Raw genomic sequence first — 21,863 nt, 5'->3', positions numbered from 1 at the left:
AAGTCTGGACCTGATTGGAGAAAGATGGGATGAGGCTAAACTAAAAAATGCAGCATATCAGCAGCGAGCTACCCGGTATTTCAATAAAAAGGTTTGAGACAGAAAATTCGGTTTAGGAGATTTGGTGCTAAGGCGTGTGTTCTTAGCTACGCGGGACCCGACTGCTGGCGTGCTCAGGCCTAATTAGGAAGGACCTTATCAGATCAAATCGGTTATTTGACCTGGAGTCTACAAATTGGCAAGATTGAACGGGGATTTGGTACCACGAGCATGGAATGGCGAACATCTACGACCTTACTATCAATAGTGTAGGAATGATGTCACCTGTAACCGTGCTTGTTTATCTTTACTATGCTTCTGTTAATATATTCAATTCAGAATAAAGTTCATTTTTGTTTCAATATGTTGTATTTTTTGCAAACTCTCTTAATTTAATAACTTATGGTCACACTCATAGGATATTAAGGGGGCATTAGTGGTATATATACCGTAAGCTTGAAAAAATAAAAAATAGCATACACGAAAAGAATAAAAGTGTTTGAACATAACCAAATACGCGAGCTAAGATAGTCTGGACATAACCAAATTATTAAAAGAATAAAAGTGTTTGGATATAACCAAATACGCGAGCTAAGATAGCTTGGACATAACCAAATTATTAAAGAATAAAAGTATTTGGACATAACCAAATATGCGAGCTAAGATAGTTTGGACATAAACAAATTATTAAAGAATAAAAGTGTTTGGATATAACCAAATACGCAAGCTGAGATAGTTTCGACATAATTTGGACGTGACCAAATTATTAAAAAATAGAAGTGTTTGGATATAACTAAATGCGCGAGGCAAGGTAATTTGGATAAAACCAAATGCGTGATCTAGACATAACTAGATAAAAAATATTTGTGTATGGATTACGAACCAAAAACATGACCTAAATAGGTTTGGAACAAACCAACTAAAACTAATCAATGGAAAGTTGGAATATAAATAAACCTACTTCAAGCTAAGTCGAGATCGAGGCTGGAATATCTTGCAAAAAGATAGTTTCAACCTCATAGCTTTGGGGAGTTACCCGAGGACGAGGAAAAGTAACTAGAAAAGTAGGATATAACTAAACTACCTACATTACACGCCATATAAGTACTTTCGAGTGCATGGTAAAAGTATGTTCCGACCTTGACAAGTAACGAGATCAAACACAGATACATCGAGTAAAATGTGCATGAATGCATTGAAGCTCGAGCTTAAATCCACCACATGTTTGTATGAATAAATAGACATAAGGACACTTTTAATATAAATTTCTTGAAATATTTCGACTTAAGAAATGTAAAGCAAAAATATTAAAGTAAAGTCAAATACGGTATTATAAATATCATAAGAAAATAGCTCTTTTACGAGCTATAAATTGTCTTAGCCCCAAGGGCATAGAAAACAAAAGATAAAAACTATTACAAAGGTTTGAAAGGGACGCAGCCTCGGATCGAGATTTAGGAGGAAGGAGTGCCCTCCTTAGCCTTCTCAACATCCTTCTTAGCCTTCTCTACCTCCTCCCAAGCAGCCTCCTTCACATCAAGCCGAGCTTGCCATTTGGCCACGAGCTCTTCCTCAAAAGAGCCTAGGAAGCTGGTATTGAGATCGGCGTTACTGGCCCAGATCTTGTACATGGCCAGGTCAACCGCCCGATCCTTCTTCTCCTTAAACTCTTCGAGAAGACGAGCCTTTTCGCCCTCCATTATCTCGAAGATGGCCTTTTTCTCCTCCTCAAGCTTGGCATTGATCTTCTCAAGCTCCTCGAGCCTGGCATTCAGCTTCTCGAGCTTCAGCCTCCATCTCTGCTTTTGCGGCCTTGAACTCGTCAGCAAGCTTGATTTGAAGATCCTTCGACTCTTGGGCATAGGACATGCTCGAGTGGACCTCATTGTTCAACTTGTAATTAAGCTGAACAAAGGCAGTAAGAGACTGAAACACAAACAAATCAAGTTAGAACATACACTAAGCATAATTACAACAAATAATAAGGTGGGAGAGGTTACCGCAGCAGCGAGCTCAGCACTCTTGTCGTAAAGAGTGTTGCAGTCCCGAGCATTATTCAAAAACTGCCACTGGGGAGCCTCAAAGCCGCTAATGCTCTGGTTTACCCGAGACAGGACATCCGAGCCAAGTGTAGCCCCATGGGTCCCGGCACCATTGTCAACTACATACTCATCAACATGAGTAGAAATTGACAACATGCATGTGTTGGAGGCCGTGGGCTTCTTTGGAAGTGGGCCGAGCGTCGAGCGGACCATGATGGCAGGAGGCACAGGGGGACACTTGTGGTGGAAGCTTTGACCTAGGAGGCAGGGTCCACGGCCGGGCTCGTAGCAATGGGAGCTGGGGGAGGAGGGGTCTTCTCAGTCCTCTTAGAGACCTTGGCAGGCCGATCAGACTTCTACGAGGCTCTTGGGCGCTTACTCCTCTTAGCCCCCTCACCACTGGCGAGCACTGTGTCGAGATCGGAGTCCATAGTACCTGCACAATCACACCACATTATAAGAAATTCTAAGACATAAAAAGTTAGCATAACGCAGACAGTCAAGGAATAACAAGACAAGTAATGAAGAACCTAACTGGAACTCTCCCTTGAGCTCGTGCTCGGCGACCACGTAATTCCCCCATCTTCGGAAGAGGTAGGGGGAGTCCCTTCCCTATATGTGGAATTCAACCTCGAAAGGTCACTATAATCATTTGTCTCGTATTGGACAACTATTCCATCCCAGACCTCGTTCAGACTATACATAGTATCGTACTTACCTAGCCAACTATCAAACCTATGAACCCTCTCATCTACCCAGGACCATACATAAAAGTGGTTCCTATCATCTTCACTCAAGATTAAAGTGTCGGGCTTATGCTTAAGTAGCAAAGGAGACCATAAGTCCGAGCTAAGCATGACCGTACCTCTGTCGCTCGAGCTCGAAGCCTCGTCATTGGCCTCGTTCCCTGACCGCGAACTCCTGCGATGTTGAGCTGGGGATAGTGTCTTAGAGCTTCGCCTCAAAGGAAGGCTGCCGGTTGGGAGAGGCACAAACTCCCACTTGGTGTATTTCTTGTTGGACCAATCATTTGTGGATTGAGCCTTCTCTAGTAGACCACAGGCTCGAAGCCTATCTTCATGAAGAAGATAGGAAAGGGTACGCCTACCATAAGGGAGTTGGAGAAAGGTCTCCTTGTCCTCCTTCATCTCATTGGTGGGATTAGGTCGATGATAATTGGCTAAAGAAGTGAACATATTATGAGTGGTTTGAGCCTAAGCAAAAAATTCGAGCGCAAAAAGAAAAAAATCGTATACTTACAGATTCGTCTGAACGAATAGTATCTGGAGGGAGCTAGGCCATCTGTCCCAAAGAAAGCCAGCTTGAAGATGGGGGGATGGTTCGGTAGATCCTCGAAGATTTTCTTCTCCTTGGGATAACTCGAGAGATGGTAGAAGTCGTCTCCTCCCCGAGCTTGGGAAGATTTCTTTTCAATCAAAAGAGATACAAAATCACCTTTGGTGAAGGTCCTTCCCACTTTAGCTCGTGGTAAAGCGACCTCAGGGCTGACAAAACCCTGTATGAGTTGGTGTTGAGTTGGAAGGGAGTGAGCCCGACGAAATCCAAATAGTCCTTGAAAAAGGACTTCAAGGGCAATAAGGCCCCTGCCCTCATGTATTCATGGCTCTAAGCCGCATATTTTAACTTATTGTAGGGATTACCATCTTCCGGGGCGCGACAACTTCGTTCGTGGGAGGTTGGAGCTCGACACCTCAGTGAGCCTGCTAGTCCAATTCCGTGAAGGGCCAAGATGTCAGAGATCTACCCTAGTGAAGAAATCGAGCTCCAATAATGCTCGGCCTCGAAAAATTCTCCCCTCGCGATGGGAATGGTGGTTGGCTGCGAAGTAGAAGGGGGATTTGATGGTTCTTCCATCAGTGAAAATTGGAGATCGCCCGGTTTGAATGCGATGGTCACTTTAAGAGTGGGATCGAGGGGGATTGGTCTAGGCTCGGGGCCTGGATCTGGGTAGATGGCGACCCTAAGTCTCTTCCTTTTTCTCTCTTCGACCTCATCAATTTGACGACGAAAGTGAGCTCGAGTGTCTTCTTGCTCACGCCTTAGTTCGTGCTCCCGAATCAAGCTCTGATTCCGAGTAAAAGGTGACTCAGGGATCGGAGTTGCCGGTGAGTAAGGAATCGTGAGTTTTGACCCCCACTGCTTTTCCAAATTCTGCGACATCTAGCAAGAAAGGAAAAGGGTGAGGGCCAGACGAACAAGAAGAATAATCATAAAACTCAAGATAGTCTGAGCTCGAATACTCGAGACTATGGAAGGATCTCAGTCAAAAGAGTGAGATTAGGCTCGGCACATGTATTCCACATAAAGGGGACAATTGGATTTATTTTTGAGAATCCCGGATTTTCAGGGAAAAAGTTGGCGGTACCCAAAAAGTGAAATTTTTGGGAAACGTGCAAATTGAAAACCCTAATCCTGTACCAAATTTCTTGGTCTACACGATACGATAGTTGAAATCAAGACAACCAAATAGAATGCAAAAATCTGGGTATGAAAAATCTTAACAATAGAAGAGCCTAAAACCTACACGGTATTGATTGAAGCATTCTAGTATAAAACTAGTAAATGTACCTAAATGCTACTCCAACAATAAACATGCATGGAAAAAAACAAAGTATATACACAAACATATGGGGATCAAGAATAAACACTTACACAATGTAGATGGTGGAAACAGAGAAATGGATGACCGAAGGAGAGGTTGCAGAAACGATCTCACATAGTCGAACAGGCCGACGGTGCTTTGTTTCCTCGGCTTGGAGAACATACAACAGTAGAACGGGTTTTTAAGTTCTGGGATTTTGTTCTTCTCTTTTCTTTGGAAGCTTGAAAATGTAAAAGTGAAATGAAGAAGACGATGGCATATATATAGGTCCCCAAAGGATACAAAACGACGAAATGATCTGAACCCTTGGCCAATTTTGATATCTGATCAAATGGCTAGGGACAAATGAGAGACTGGCGCCATAAAGTTGGCAGGCGGATGGACGTGCATGTGGTGTAAAAGGCACTCAAGTACTCTGATTAGTCAATACTTGGCTGACGCGTGTCCACACTCGAGTGCAATTGGTGGTACACTTTCCAAGAACGACAATTCAAAAGTTTCCTTCTCATAGGATTCGAACTGACACTTTTGAGGGGGCAAAATGTTCCACCCATATTTTGAGATAAGAAGTTATGACCCCGAAAACTAGGCTCGTCAGGTGTGAGCTCAAAATGTATGAAGACATCATATGGTCCAACTGTTCAACCTCTCTGAAGTAAAACAACGACCTCGAGGATGTGTAACCTCGAATATTCTCTGAGCTCGCGATGGGCAATGACATGACACTTAAATATATTTTTCATCAATTGCCTTCAGGCAGGATAGCTCAAGCTAGGGAAGTGCAAACTATCCAGAGCAAAGCATGAAGTTGGGTGACAAGCTCGTGAATGACCCATAAGTCTTGACAGACTCAATGCCAATTGCTGATCTCGAAGATCTGATGAATCACTTGGGATAGCCCATTACGTGTGAACATGTTTATTGTTGTGCAATACCAATATTTAAGGGATATCATTTAATTTGTTATCCGTTCCCGATCTTCATGGGACGTTTCCGTGTATATAGGAGATAATGCATTTAATATCATTATTTCAATTGATTTACATAATATGTTCCCGAAATATGTGGGAATGAATTCTGCAACCTTCTCTATAAATAGAGAAGGAATCGCCACTTGTAAAGGATAGATTTTTGGTTTTCTGGAGAGAAAACTCTGGGTAATTCATCTTTGAAGAATTTCCAGAAAACTCCCAAGTCTTAATAACATAGACTCATGGACTAGGCAGAATTAACTGTTGAACCACGTAAAAATCCTCTTGTTTTTCCTCATTATTCATTTGCTTCATTGTTTTATTGTTTAATTGCTCTACAATTTAAGTTGATGAAAAACGGCGTCAACATATATATATATATATATATAAACAAATCATAATGACATGGTCACTGAATCAATAATTGTATTAGTCACTTGGATTTTTCTTTATTATTTTTGCCCATATAATTTGGCATAAAGTATTTTAGTAAATGTCAAAAATCAGAACTAGCATTGAGCCAATGAAAACCAATATATAATTAAGCAACACTAAAAGTAGAAAATCTTACTATAAAGTTGCACCATGGATGAATAAGTCCCCAAATTAAAAGATAGAAACATTGAAGACAACCAACCAAGATGCCTCTATTGAATCAAGCAAAATCATCACATATAAAATTAATTTACCAAAAATGAACTGAGCATAGAGAGCTTGTTCCTAGCCTAGATAGCTCCTATATGTTTGTTTCAAAAAGAACAAAGATCTTGTACCATGGCAACAAATGATGCTGCAAGAGACATGACCTTTGTATATATAACGCATATGTTCCCTGAATATTAGTAAAATAAAATACTGCTATAAAATGAACTGAAATCACAATAAGACTTGACTAACTTAAGTGATTATGTTGTCCAAAGATGACTAACTTACTTGGCCAATAGTGAAACCACATTTTTCCTTGCCACACCTTCCTTCCAGGGGCTCCAAAGCTGATATTGAGCAATCTGCCACCTTCAATAACTTGCCTTTGTCTAACAGAGCAGCAACTGTACAGAACAATAAAATCAGTTAAATCATAGCACTAGTAGAAAAATCTAAAATCAAAGTCAGCGATGCAAAATAGAAAGGCACATTGAGCCACAAATTTGGAAACAAATGGTATATGAGAATTATACGCTTGTGATTAGTTAACTAATAAAATAGAAAACAAATTCTTGAATTATCAAGAACCCAATTTATAAATAAAAAACAAAACCTTTAACTAGTCGAATGAATATTAAAGATCAATTTCTAGGGCCTGTACTCATAAAAAATAAAGGTATATATACAAATTAAGACCATATTCTCCCTCCAAGTTGGAGATCACTCATTTTCATCTAAATTTTTGTCAACGATCATCTGTGCAATTATGATCAATCTTATTCTTCTTTTTCCTATGGAGGCTCATGCCTTTAAATACCCTATAATATCACTACAACAAAGACCAATTTTAGGAGCGACAATATGAGGGGATACTATGTCCCCACTAAAAGTGGCAATATCAGGGGCAACAGGGTAGCAGTCGCCTCTAATACTATTCTTACACATAACCCCTGATATATATCATTTTTGGCAGTAGCTCTAAATATTAGGGGCGACATGTGTCGCCCCTAATATTCTGACACATCGCCCCTGACAAGATTAATTTTGGCACATGTTATAATATTAGGGGCAACACATATCACCCATAATATTGTTAAAATAACCTAACCTCTTCTCCATTTCTGTCAAATTCTCAGCTGCGCCTCTTCTCCTTCCCTCCTTTCTCTCTGAAATTTTTCAGAGCTTCAAATTCCCAGCCGCGCCCCTTGCTTCCCTCCTTCCCTCTTCCCCTCTTGGCTCTCTCTCCCTTATGCTCGGACTCCCTCTTGGGTCTCTCTCCCAAACGGTCGACACCCTCTTGGATCTCTCTCCAAACTGTCGGCGATACCCTCTCGGCTCTCTCTCCAGATGGTCGGCTCCTTCCCTCTGTCTCTCGGACGCAACACAGGTAACACCCATATTCTAAATATATATTTTGATATATAATATATATATGTATAACCCATATTCTATATATATATATATATGTATTTATATATATATGTATAATATATAAATAAAACTAATCCATATTCTATATATATATATATGTATAATATGTATCACCCGAAACCCACCCACTCATTTTATATATATATATGTATAGTATATATAACCCGAAACCCACCCACTGATTATATATATATATGTATAATATATATATATATATATAAATGTGTGATTAAATGATTTGGGTTGTATTTGAAAAACTGGGATTAAATTATATATGTACAAATTATTTGGGTTGTATTTGAAAAACTATGATTAAATTATATATGTCCAGCCGAAAGTTTGAGTTTTTTTTTATTTGATATATGTATAATATTTTGGTTGTTGGAATTTGACAAAAAAATTTCTGGGTAATCATTGGTTGGTCCGAAATTTTGTTTTTGATTTATTTGGTTTTCCTGAGATGTAATTTTGTTATCACATTTTCAGTACAAAGCATGGACAAATTGACACAAAGGCTTACTGAGCTCAACCAAAGCATTTGAGGGGCATTTGAGGTTTGTAAGTGAATACCAAATTTGAAATTTCATACCTTTATTTTGATTATGTGTTCGCCAGGTTCTCTTTGATAAAAACATTAGCTTTCAAAATGAAAAAGATGCAATAGATAGAAAAATTTCCAATCACCAATAAATAAAACCCACAATCCAAAATCTGGGAAATCATTATATGGGTTGGTTTTAATGTTAAAAAAAGAATACTTTTTCTATCAAAACAATCATACCCAAAAATTGATATAAGTTGATTTAATTTTGTTTAAATTTAATTATTTGGGTTGATTTTGTGTAGAAATTGAAGGAGTATCTCTTGAAAATTCGGTCTTTGGGGTATTTATAATTTTGTGGCATCAAGGTAATTATTTTTTAATTATGTTATTAGTTTAATTAATTTAATTAATATGTGAATGTGTGTAGAAAGTAAGATGTGTTTAGTGATATATTTATATATGTGTATAAAATTGTATCATGTGTTAGTATTTGAATTTGATTAATAATATGTATATTGTGAATGTTCTGGAAATTTTTTGAGTGTTTTTTACAGGGTTTTAAATTTTTGGGATATGTTAGAATATAGATGTTATGCTGCTGAAATTTTGGTAGAGTTAGACGACTAAATAAATAATAATATAATAAATAAAACATTGAATAATTAGAATTAACAAAATAAATTAAAGAATAAATTAAAACATTAGATAAATAATTTAATTTAATATTAAAATTATAATTTAATTTAACTAATTATCAAATTTAGTAGTTTAAAAATAAATTAAAAGTTAGATAAATAATTTACAAAAATATAATTTAATTTAAGAAATTTAGTAATTTAAAAATAAATTAAAAAATTAGATAAATAATTTCATAATAAATTAAAAAATTATAATCTAATTTAATATTAGCAAATTTTGTAATTTAAAAATAAATAAAAAAATATATTTTTATTCAATAATAAGAAATTTAGTAATTTAAAAATAAATTAAAAAATTAGATAAATAATTTCAAAACAAATTACAAAATTATAATATAATATCATAAGATTTTATAAGACATCATAAAACAATTAGAGTTAAAAAATATTTCATCTTTTGTTGCTTTTCTTTGGTGATAAAATTTGATCACCAAAGGTAGGATAGAAGTTTTACATATTATCACCTAGTGATAATGTTTTCTTAATTATTTTTAATCACAAAAAGCCTTAGACCCGTTCGGAGAGGCTGAGTCAGTAAGAACTCTTAAATATGCTTCTCCGAATTATCCAAGACGACATGTGTCTGCATGGATAGTTTGGATTTGTTGTGTACCTATAATTTGATCTATTACTCATTTGATTGTTTCGTTAATAGAGATTTCAATATGTGTCTCCTTATTTATTCTCGTAAGAGGGAAAACTTAATTTTAGTCTGCCACTTATGAGAACCATAGGGAGGTGCTGCCGAGTTTTTTACATAAACGATACAATTTTAAGAGTGTAGATTAAATTATATGTATATTACAAATCTGAATGGGATAGGTTATTTACCCTTATAAAAGTGGAGTGAAAAGATGGATTAGGGCACACACATACATAGTCAATAATTTTTAATTGTTGTTTATTTATGTATCGTAGATGCCGATCGATAAGAGTTGGACGACATTAAGGAATCATAACTGTACGTCCTGATATTTCAGCCCGGGTCTTTTGAGGCAGCTCAAGTACAACTGGCTAGCCAAGAACAGTACTAGATGATCCACGAGTTCATATTTCCTCTGCGAAGGCAGTGCGACTCCCCAGGTAAATAACACGAGCTGATGAATACGAAGCAATAAGACACGAGCTAGAGACGCATATGAAGCACAACGTCCTATACGCGAGCTGGCGTTATGTTCAGGTCGGGGTACACTAAAGATCTGCCATTTCCAGGAACCTTTATAAACCTGGATATGTTATATATAAACGTGCGTGATCAGACATCACATGTCCGTTTATCCCTGAATTCTCGGACACGTAACATAAACATGCATGATCAGACATCACATGTCCGATTATGCCAGACGACCCATGATTAGTTATACCTAATGATTAGACCATACCTTAATGTAAATTGTAATATTCATCATTTGTGTAAGACAGGTCACAGGAAGGATCTGTATTCACGTGATGACCCCAACACCTATCCTGGGATGGTTCTTCTATAAATACCAAGACCTTGGGTAAGGAAAGAGGTTGGGTTTTTTCTCTGTAATGTAAATACCCTGCCAAAATATAGAGAGATATACAATAATAATATCGACTCGTGGACTAGGGGGATTTTAGCCTCCGAACCACGTAAAAAGGAACGAGTGTTCTTGAACTTTCATTTCTAGCATCCCTAAGTGTTATTTTCCTTATTACGGTTTATCATTAAGCACTAATCTATTCAAGCTAATTACGTAATTCACTGTTGGCGAAAAACCACGTCAACAGTTTGGTGCTTTCATTGAGAGCTGCAAATTAGTGCTATTGAAAAAGATTCAGAACAAAGTCATCATGGTGGTCACTCGTTCAAGGCACGGTAACAAAATGGATAAGCATGGTGGGCAGGAGGCTCACCATACCGCTGTTTCCGATGAACAAAACTCAGAGATTCAGCAGCGGTCGGGAAAGCAACCGATGGGCCACGACGACACTAGAAGTTCAACGCCTCTACCACCGAATCCGAACCCGGATTACTTGACTACGGTGGAGTTGGAGAACATGCATTTGAGGAGCCATCTAGCCAAAACAAACAAGCAAATTGAGGAGGTCTTGGCTCGACTACCCCTTTTTACAACCAACGTTAACGTCAGAAAGAGGCAAGGCGGGACTCATAAGTCCCGCCGGGATAGTTGACCCAGGCCAAGTCGACCCAGGCCAAGTTGATCAGTTAGAACCTCAACCCCGAGTTCTACGCCCATGTCGCACGATCACCAGGAAACCCCGTTTGGTGGCTTTCCCATGGATCATCAACGAATCAGCCGGTCGGTTAGAACCTCGACTCCGAGTTCAGCACCACCATCAAATGCACCCTGAAGTGCCCATGGCAACCCACGTAGAGGGTCAAGGGAAAACTAGCAAAGACAACATGTCCCGACTGACCTCTCTATGCCGCGATCAGATCGCCAGACACAGGGAATAAGAAATGGTAGACCAGAGCGACCGCGGGCTAGTTTGGTCTGACCTGATGGGACGAGAATGGCCTCACCGATTAGACATCCTCCGTCGCCGATAAGGCATCCATCTCCACCTTGTTTTTCTCGAAATGTTCCTACCTACAGAAACAGCAGGAGGAATCCTCCCCCTGCTGCCCCTACTCATGCCCTACAAGCACACAGAAATATCCCAATTCCTCATCCTAGACCACAAGCTCTGAGTTTCTCTAATGGAAGCTATTGGACGGAGGGCTGTCGAAGAGATAGGACCGACAGAGATTTGAGAAATCAGCTGAGTTCAGCTCAGAACCCTCAAGTTGATCAGTAAACCGTTCAGCGAGATCGCTTGAATTCACAAAGGAGAAATCCAGCTCGCGATGGAGTCAGTGGCACTCATCGCGAGGGAAGTCCTTCCGAAGTACATGATAACGGGAATGTCCCACCAAACCAAGCTCGAGCTTGGAGGGACAATAACCCGCCAAACGTGTACGATCGAATAGGAGCTGTTGAATAGCCCCAGGGAGCCAAGGACCAAACCCTTGAAAGGTTAGCCCAGATGGAGGAGCTGATGAAAAAGCTCCTATCAGAGAAGGAAAAAGACGAATATGACTCAGGGGATGAGCTCGAGCTCTTCCCCCCCAACATCGCAGCAACAACGTACCCGCTGGGTTTCAGGATGCCCCATTTATCAAAATTCGATGGAGATGGGGATCCGTCCGACCACTTGGGAATGTTTAATACTCTGATGATGGCCCATAATATCAGACCTGAGTTGAGATGCCTGGTATTCCCTTCGAATCTAGTCAGACCGGCTAGGCAATGGTTCAAGCAATACAATCAGCTCGTGGAAGAGCTTCTCCAGGCTTCTCAATTGGCTTGTATCAAGGCAGACTCCCTTACAAATGTAAAGCAGTAGCCCGGAGAACCTCTAAAAGCTTATTTGAGTAGGTTCACCAATATTGCTGCGCGAGCTAGAGATGCGGATGAAAGTTCTAGGCTTATGGCGATGAGAACCGGAATCCTTGTTGGGGCGACCTATGGACAGAAATCCAGAGAAAGGGCGTCAACACCGTGGATGAGTTCCTGAACAGGGCTCAAAGGTGGATCAACTTGGAAGAGGTGCGAGCTTCGGTCGCAGGAACCAGCCTAGTCCCTACCCAGCCCGTTGGTGCAGCTACGGCTCAAACCGTTACCCAGAATAACCAAGGGGGAGAAAGCAAGAGGAGGGAAAGTAGTGAGGGCGGCCAGAATGGTTCAAATAAAAATAAGCCTGTGGAGAAGTTCAAACCAATCTATGCGACTTATGCCGACCTCACGGATACTAGAGAGTGCATTTTCTTGGAAAATTTGGCCCGCCTTCCGTGGAAAAAGCCGAAGCCTTTAAAAAATCAAAAGGCAAAGAGAGACCCTTCAAGATTTTGTCGAGTCCACAATGACATTGGTCACAATACCGATGATTGCAGGCACTTGAAGGATGAGATCGAGACATTCATCAGGGCCTGACCTTTGCCTCAGTATGCCCGAAATTGAATCACTCCTAATCAGCTCATTGGGCAAAACATTCAATCAGCTCCGGAAGCCCCCGCAAATCAGACCAGAGCTCAGGTGAATCAGGATACCCCTTCTGCGATAACACGGGGAGAGATAACAACCATCTCCGGAGGCCCTCATCTGGCAGGCACGAGCAAAGGTTCCCAGAAGAGGTATATCCATGAGCTGTGGTCTCACAATGGAGTTGAGTTCATCCCGGAGTAGCATTTATCTAAGCAACAATGATTAGAGAAACAACCAATCAGTTTTATTGAAGAAGATGCTAGTCATGTCCAGTTCCCGCATAACGATCCTCTCGTCATAACCGTCCAGCTTGTCAATCGTAGAGTTAGGAGGACACTAGTGGATAATGGGAGTTCTGTGAACCTGCTATTCAAGTCCACATTGGAGAAAATGGGATTGTCTGTGACCGAGCTGAAGGCAACCTCCATGATGCTGTATGCGCTTTTCGGTGAGGGATCGGCAGCTATCAGAACGATCGAGCTAGTGATAACCTTGGGTGAGGGACCACGAACTATTTCTAAGCTTCTCGAGTTTGTGGTCGTTGATTGTCCGACTGCGTACAATGCAATCTTTGTGTAATGCCCCAACTCCAGGGACCGCTACAGTGCACATTGCAAACAGTGCTAAACTCGTTAATCGAGTCGTTTGGCCATAAACGTGTAACTAAGTGTGATTAGCAGTTTAGGGATTAAAAATTTCAGTTAAGATGTAACGTTTCACTAGAATGTTTAATTTATACATTGGGATCCCAAAAATATAATTTCAGAGTCTATTACAAAAGAATATTTACAACAGGCCGTTCTAAGCGGTAAAAACAGGGTTTAACCCTAGTTCCTCTTTCAAACATTGCCTAAGTATTGGTCGAGCAGCTGCATATGTACACATCATCACCTAAGCTCTCCAACTCAAGGATGGTCCAGCTTTCTTTTGCCTTTACGTGCACCACAAAGCACCCGTGAGCTGAAGCCCAGCAAGAAAACTCATATGCTCATAAACAGTCAAACCATGATATCAAATCATATCTGGCATGCCTAGCAAACATAGCTCTATTCAGCATGCAAATGAGTTCAAACGATGTTGGGGTATCCAGAATAATAAATCCTGTTCTTCTGATTAGAGGACTATCAATTCAATCCTAATCAGATGGTGACTTCCAAACAAGTCACTAATTCAAATGGAAGAGTGGCTGCTAGGTAAGCCACTAGCCTTCAAGCGCTTACTAATCAAATGAGTGTCGCAACACTTGAGGTTCTGATAAACCATGCTGAGTGACCAACAAGCAAGTCACAAATTCAAGTGGAAGAGTGGCTGTTGGGTATGCCACTAGCCTTCAACAGGTTCTGGTAAACCATATTGAGTGACTGACAAGCAAGTCACTAATTCAAGTGGAAGAGTGGCTGCTAGGTAAGCCACTAGCCTTCAACAGGTTCTGGTAAACCATACTGAGTGACTGACAAGCAAGTCACTAATTCAAATGTAAGAGTGGCTGTTGGGTAAGCCACTAGCCTTTAAGCGCTTATAATATTCATCGAACTTGGGGTCGGTCCTGCATTAATGCTCTTTGAGTCATTCAATGCAGAAGGTCGATTTGATCTAATTGACATGGCTTGCGTGGAACACGCTAAGGCCGTCCTGACTAATGAGTTAGCGCTATGTGACCAGTGTCCAGTACCACAGCTGAACCTGACTAATGAGTCACAGCTTCACAGTTGATACTAACACCTTTGCCAAATCTGACTACCATGCATAAGTAAGCAATGCTATCAATGTGTATCATATGCCAATTATCCAAGAATAGGGTATTCATCACGCTTACTTAACAGTTGCTAGCATAATTATGATCATGCACAAACACAGAGACTCAAGCTCTGACCAATCTCACATTCATCATTCATGGCATGCCCTAATCACATGTTTCTTGTGCATCACATGCATCATACTTAATCATCCAGCATGCCTCAGTAATAATCATATGCAAATGAGCAAGATTGCTAAGCATTCATTATGCTATCAATGTTCACATTTAAACATCCAACATGCATCAATCATAACCATGCATGTCACACATGGGGTGCAGTTTTCTTACCTCGGGTTCGAGCAAGAATGATTAAAAGAACGACCTTTGAGAACGATCAACTTTTAGTCCTTTAGCGGTCACCTAGTCATAACCAAATATGGAATCCCATCAATAAAATAAATCAATAATTGGTTCACAATCTATAACCACACTCCCGGGATCAATCCCCCACTCTCGGGAATCTTAATATACTCAAACGGGGCAAAGGAACCAAACCTCGAGCCTTAAGAATCATTTCGAGCCCTAAAATAGGTTTGCTAAAAAATGGACCAGCACTGCAGCCCTATTTCCCAAGTCAGAGAGCCCTGCTCTCTGCCCTACCTAGCGCTGCTGCACCCTGAATGGCGCTGCTGCGCCAATTACAGACCAGAAACTTTCTGGTTCTTCTTCCTTGCGATTTCTCTTGAAAACAACCATCCAAACCAATCCCAAACATCACCCAAACATCCAATTCAACCCCAAATCATCATCTATATCACACCCTCATCAAAATCCACTCAAACTTACACAAAAACTTTCATGAATTCCCACCAGTAACACCTCAAATTCTCAACTGAAAACCATAAGGAAAAACAGAGTATTGCTTATATTCAAGGATGAAATCTTACCTCAAGCTTGGTTTTCAATCCCCTTCAATGGATGAATCAAGTTCCTAAGCTCCCACCTTTGATCTCCTAGCTTGTTACCTCAAGTTGGCTCTCAAAATTCCAAAGAGAAAAAGAGAGAAAATGGTGTACGGGTGAGGGAGAAGGATGAGGATAATGATGCTCTATTTTTAACCATTCCACAGACTTCTAAACTCAAAGGCTGATATAAATATTAGGGGTGAAAAGACCATTTTGCCCCTAGGTCAAATAAAGGCTTCTAAAGTCTCTCAAGGGTAAAAACGTCCTTTCCTGCCTATCTCGTTAATTATAATTAACACTCTCCAATTCCCGTTATTCCCAATATTCTCAAATATCAATAAATCATAACCCATTACCCATTAATTCCCGGCAATGTTCTAATCACCAATTTACCCCGAGACTCACTCCGAGCCCCGAACTTAAACTCGTTATGACTAGACCGAAAACTTGCATTTCCATGATCGTCTCATGCCAAATGGCTCGAACCAATCCACATATAATGTGGTATTATTTATAATTCACCCCCATGCATAAAAATACACAGTCACGCCCTCAATGGGCCAAATTACCAAAATGTCCTTTGCAATTAAAATATGAACCCATATGCATGCATACACCATCATATAATAATATAATTCACATAAACATGCATATAATCATTAAATATCATAATAAATCAATTATGGCCCTCCCGGCCTCCTAATCAAGGTCCTAAACCTTATTAGGAAATTTGGGGCATTACACTTGGGTAGACCCATGCTGATGGCATTCGAAGCCATAACATCTATCTGCAACCTTGTGATCAAGTTCCCCTCATCTATGGGAATATGTACTGTCCGAGGCAATCAGCTTGCTATTAGGGAATGCTATAGCATTTCCATGAAGGGAAAATCACAACCCAGGCAGTAGACGATGGCCGTACAACATGGAGGCAAGGAATCCCAAGAAGTAAGTGCTGATCCTGGGATGGAAGAACCTCAGCAAGCCAGTGGCAGGGGGACCACCCCGAATGATGATATTGATCAACGAATATGAGAAGATAGATCTGAACTCCAGGCTATTGAAATACTCGAAGAAGTAAACATCGATCCCAAAGATACTTCGAGAGTGGTTAAGCTCGGGAAAAATCTTGAAGTTGAGAGAAAGTCGGAGCTAGTAAAATTTTTACAAGAAAATCTAGATGTTTTCGCTTGGTCTCATAAGGACATGGTAGGAATCAGCCTGAGTGTCATCATGCATACCCTTAACTTGGAAAAAATCATGCGTGCGAAATCCTAGAAACAGAGGCGTCTGGGTACAACCCGAGCGATTTTATTCGCGAGGCTAAATACTCGATCTGGGTTGCCAATCCTGTCACGGTCCCAAAGCCAAATGGAAAATGACGGACCTGCATCGATTTCTCTGATTTAAACAAAGCCTGTCCCAAGGATTGCTTCCCATTGACAAGGATTGACCAATTGGTGGATGCCACCACGAGGCACGAGCTCATGTCCTTCATGGATGCGTACTCTGGATATAACCAGATCGCTATGAGCCCCACGAACCAGGAGCATACTAGCTTTATGACTCCAACCAATGTTTACTGTTATAAAGTAATTCCCTTCAGACTGAAGAACACTGGGGCTACCTACCAGAGATTGGTCAACAGAATGTTCGTTGATCAGATCGAGAAAAACATGGAAGTGTATGTTGATGATATGCTGGTCAAGTAAAAAACTGTCGATAAACATGTTCCCGATCTGAAGGAATGTTTTGAGATCCTAAGGAGGTATAGTATGAGGTTAAACCCCCGGAAGTGTACTTTCGAAGTGGCATCAGGAAAATTTTTGGGGTTCATAGTCAATACCAGAGGGATATAGGCGAACCCTGACAAAATCAGATCGCTACTAGAAATGCCTTCGCCCAGGTCACATAAAGATGTCGAGAGTCTGACACGAAGAGTGGCAGCCCTTAATCGGTTTATTTCTAAGTCCACTGACAAGTGTTTGCCATTCTATAACTTGCTCCGGGGAAACAAAAAGTTTGAATGGACTAAGGAATGCGAGCAGGCTTTCCTCGATCTAAAAACACATTTTCCCGAGCCACCAGTATTGTCTAAACCAACGGCGGGGGAGCCCCTGTTTCTTTATTTAGCTGTTACGGAAAATGTAGCCAGTGCCGTGCTGGTTCGGGAAGAGGAGCTGAATCATGGTATCCCTTAATGGAAAAGATGGCGTTCTGCCGTATTTCCAATCCCATTCAATCCACGTCATGACCGATCAACCTTTAAGGCAGGTATTGCAGAAACTTGAGGCATCAGGACGTCTTTTAAAATGGGCAATCGAGCTCAGCTAGTTCAAAATACTGTACATACCCCGAACTACGATCAATAGCCAAGCCCTGGCTGATTTCATGGTTGAATGCACTGGATTCCAGAAGGAGCCTTTGAGAGAACCGGTACAGGCATTGTGGAGAATTTTCATGGACGGTTCATCTAACAAAAACGGGTCCGGAGCTGGGATCATTTTGATCTCTTTAGAAGGGCACCATTTCCACTCTACGCTATGGTTCAGGTTCGAGGCGTCCAACAATGAAGTCGAATACGAGGCGTTATTGGCCGGGCTTAGAGTGGCGAAGGAGTTGAAGGCCAGGGCCGTCCAATGCTACAACGATTCCCAGCTCGTGGTAAACCAAGTGTCTGGAGAATATCAAGTGCAGGGGACCAAGATGGCAACTTACCTAGCTAAAGTGAAGAAGGAGCTGTCCGAGTTTGAATATGGCCCAGTCGAGCAGACCCCTCATGAGCAGAATGCCAATGCTGACACTTTGGCTAGACTCGCTACCTCCAAGGAAGCCGAGACACTGAGCATAACACCGGTGGAATTCTTGGAAAATCAGAGCATGGTAGAAAGTATGATGGGGGTCGAGATGATCGATACCAGGCCAACTTGGATGACTCCCATGATAGAGTATCTTATGACAGGGAAGTTTCCTAATGAGCGAAAAGATGCGAGGAGGATACTCTATCAAGCTCCAACGTATGCAATCGTGGATGGGACGCTGTACCGACGTGGCCATTCCTTGCCTCTTCTGCGATGTGTTCTGCCAGAGGAGGCCAAAACTATTTTGCAGGAGGTGCATGAAGGCTTTTGAGGGGATCACGCTGGGGGGGCAAAACTTGGCCTTAAAAATATTAAGGCAGGGATATTATTGACCCACTTTATCAAAGGATTCCATCTCCTATGTCCAAAAGTGTGAAAAGTTCCAGCAGTTTGCCACAGTCGCCCGGGCTCCACCAGTCGAGCTGAAAATGATCTCATCCCCATGGCCATTCGCGGTATGGGGAATCGATTTAATTGGAGCCCTACCCACAGGAAAAGGAGGAGTTCGCTATGTGGTGGTGGCCATTGATTATGTCACGAAGTGGGCAGAAGCGGAGCCCCTGGAAACAATCATCTCAAAAAGAGTCCTTGACTTTGTAGTCAAGAATATTGTTTGCTGATTCGGACTGCCAAGAAAGATTGTATCAAAAAATGGAACTTAGTTTGATAGCGATCTCTTACTTGAATTTTGTGAGAGGCATGGCATAATTAAGAGTTTCTCTTCGATGGCCTACCCACAGACCAACGGGCAGGTCTAGGCCATAAATAAAACCCTCAAAGCAAGCCTTAAGAAGAGGTTAGACGAGGCCAAGGGAGTCTGGCCCGAGCAGCTCCCACAGGTATTATGGGCATAATGGACCTCCCACCGAACTTCTACGGGGCACACCCCTTTCTCCCTGACTTTCGAAAGTGAGGTCGTCCTTCTCGTTGAAACAAAGATAGCCACGCACAGACTCCAGACCTTCATCCAGGAGCGAAATATGAGTTGCTCAGTGCGTCCCTCGACCTAATTGATGAAAAATGAGAGGATTCGCAGCTACAGCTCGTGCATTACCAGCAAAAAATCACTCGTTATTTTAATTCAAAGGTCAGGAGGCGTGTCTTTGGTTTATGCAACTTGGTACTCAGAAGGGATTTTTGGCAGGCAAGGACCCCAAAGACGGTGCTTTGGGTCTGAGCTAGGAAGGGCCCTATCAAATAGTGGAAGTCATATAGGAGGGAACCTTCAAATTGGCTCGACTTAATGGAGAAACAGTTCCACAAACCTAGAATGCTATACACCTAAAGAAGTATTATCAATGATCATACCACCTGTCTATGTAAGGCTTAGTTTTAAAAGTCGTTTAATTTAAGAGACAAAAGAATCATTGTGTATTTCTTGTATCTTCATATGGTTTCATATATGTTTTAGTTCGGATGATAGCGTTTGTCCAGAGCAACCAAGAAAGTTCACCTTCTGATTACTTGGGGGGCATATAACCCGAGAAGGGGATTAAAATTTGGAAGTTAGTAAAATTGATTAACCAATGTTTTTTCTAAAAAACATGAGGTGTCAATAAAACTAACACAAACTAAGTTTTAATTAAAAATCCTTGATACAACCAGGTCCAAAACATGGAAGTTAGTAAAATTGATTAACCAGTGTTTTTTCTAAAAAACACGAGGTGTCAATAAAACTAACACGAACTAAGTTTTAATTAAAAATCCTGGATACAACCAAGTCCTAAACTTGGAAGTTAGTAAAATTGATTAACCAGTGTTTTTTATAAAAAAAACAAGAGGTGCTAATAAAACTAACACGAACTAAGTTTTTATTAAAAATCCTGGATACAACCAGGTCCGAAACTTGGAAGTTGGCAAAATTTAAGATCTAGTGGCTTCCTCGGAAGCTCGGGATAACGATAAAACCTAACGAAAAACTAAGTTTGGAACATTCAAAATCCCGGATACAACTGGGTTCAAGGCCTGATACTTAACAGGTAGGATATAAATCAACATCAATTTTTGTCACAACCAAAATTAAAGTATCTATCTCGACCTAAGAGTCATTTCCTAAGATTTTGAATGTACAAGTCATGTGCATAAGAAAAAATCAAGGAATAGATAAAAAAAAGTAGATGCTGGAATTATAAATAAATTATCTCGAGGAGAATAACCTCGTACCAAGCCAAAAAATAGCAAATGTTTACAAAAACCAAAAAAAAAATGTAAGATAAACAAAGACAAAAGAAAACTAGGACCCTCCAGGGCGCTCTGAGGACGTCACGCCAGCGGTGGAGGCCTCTCTAGTCTTGGACGGTGGCTCTTGTTGAAGCCAAGCCTTGAACTTCTCGAGGTAATGCGCCCACACTTCGAAGGCCAGGAAGGAGAAGTTGTCGTACTGATTGAAGGCCCAGTAATGATACAGCATGCTCTCCATGGAAGATATCGAGGCCGCCTTTTCCTCCTTAGTAGACGCCTCGACCTCCAGCTGTTCGGCCTTGGCCTCTGCGAGCTCGTAATGAAGAGCAGCCAAGGTAGCCTTTGCAGCCTGCTCGCCGTCTTGAGCCGCTGTTAGGGCAGCCTTTGCAGCCTGCTTTCCTTCTTAGGCCACCGTCAAGGCAGCTTTGGCACCTAGTTTGCCTTATTGAGCAGCTGCGAGGGCAGCTTGGGCAGCAGTCAGGGCGGCCTGAGCGGTCTGGAGCTCGGCCTTGGCCCGAGTTATGCTGCGATGCTGAGCCAAGACTGCCTGCAAAGAGTAAGAGAGCAATTAGGCACATACCAGGATAAAATCAAAAGAGTATGTTAGGTTAAGGAAAGTTGGCTTACTGTGAGGTTCATCCCCAGCGCGGATTCCATGACATTCTCCGGGCTCCTCTCCTTGATCACCCTTAGGTCCTTCGGGCTGGCCTTATAAAAGTGCAACTCTGTGTGGTTCGCTGTCTCATAGATAGTCCCCCAAAAAGTGTCTAGAATCTTCTCCAGGTCCTGGGCGTTGACCGGAATGCGCACGGTGGTGGCGGGGACCATCGGAGCTGGGGGACCAGTTGGTGCTACCTAGTCCCGAGCAAGAGCTGAAGGAAATCGGGGAGGAGGTGCAGCCGGACCCCTCTTCTCTTGAGCTACCGCAGTTGGAGTTGCTGAGCTCTGGCCTTTCCCCTTAGCCAGGGATTTGGAGGTAGTCGCAGCAGAGGGAGGCGTCTTCTTTGGTGTAGGCCGAGGTTTCTTCATGAGCGGCCCGGAGCTGGATTTTCCCTCCTGGAAAATTGCGTGGATGTCAGGGGCCTCAGATTGTGCCATCTCCTTGCCTGACA

General features: G+C 41.5%; 1 long non-coding RNA gene across 4 annotated transcripts in view; it reads left to right on the top strand.

Annotated features, from left to right (window-relative positions):
• Window positions 1-7,334: 7,334 nt before the first annotated feature.
• Window positions 7,335-21,863, top strand: part of LOC133799279 (uncharacterized) — a 52,492-nt gene continuing 37,963 nt past the window's right edge. For 3 of the 4 annotated variants that reach the window (XR_009876401.1, XR_009876400.1, XR_009876397.1), the window contains exons 1-3: window positions 7,335-7,707; window positions 8,238-8,305; window positions 8,598-8,660. This is a non-coding gene — a long non-coding RNA (uncharacterized LOC133799279). Of the gene's footprint in view, window positions 7,708-8,237; window positions 8,310-8,597; window positions 8,661-21,863 lie in introns of all 4 variants that reach the window. The other variant, XR_009876399.1, reaches the window with a different exon arrangement.

This window comes from Humulus lupulus, chromosome 9 (genome assembly GCF_963169125.1).
Source record: "Humulus lupulus chromosome 9, drHumLupu1.1, whole genome shotgun sequence".
Classification (NCBI taxonomy): Eukaryota; Viridiplantae; Streptophyta; class Magnoliopsida; order Rosales; family Cannabaceae; genus Humulus; species Humulus lupulus.
The sequence above is the reverse complement of the archived record's forward strand: the minus strand, read 5'-3'. Positions and strand labels throughout refer to the sequence as shown.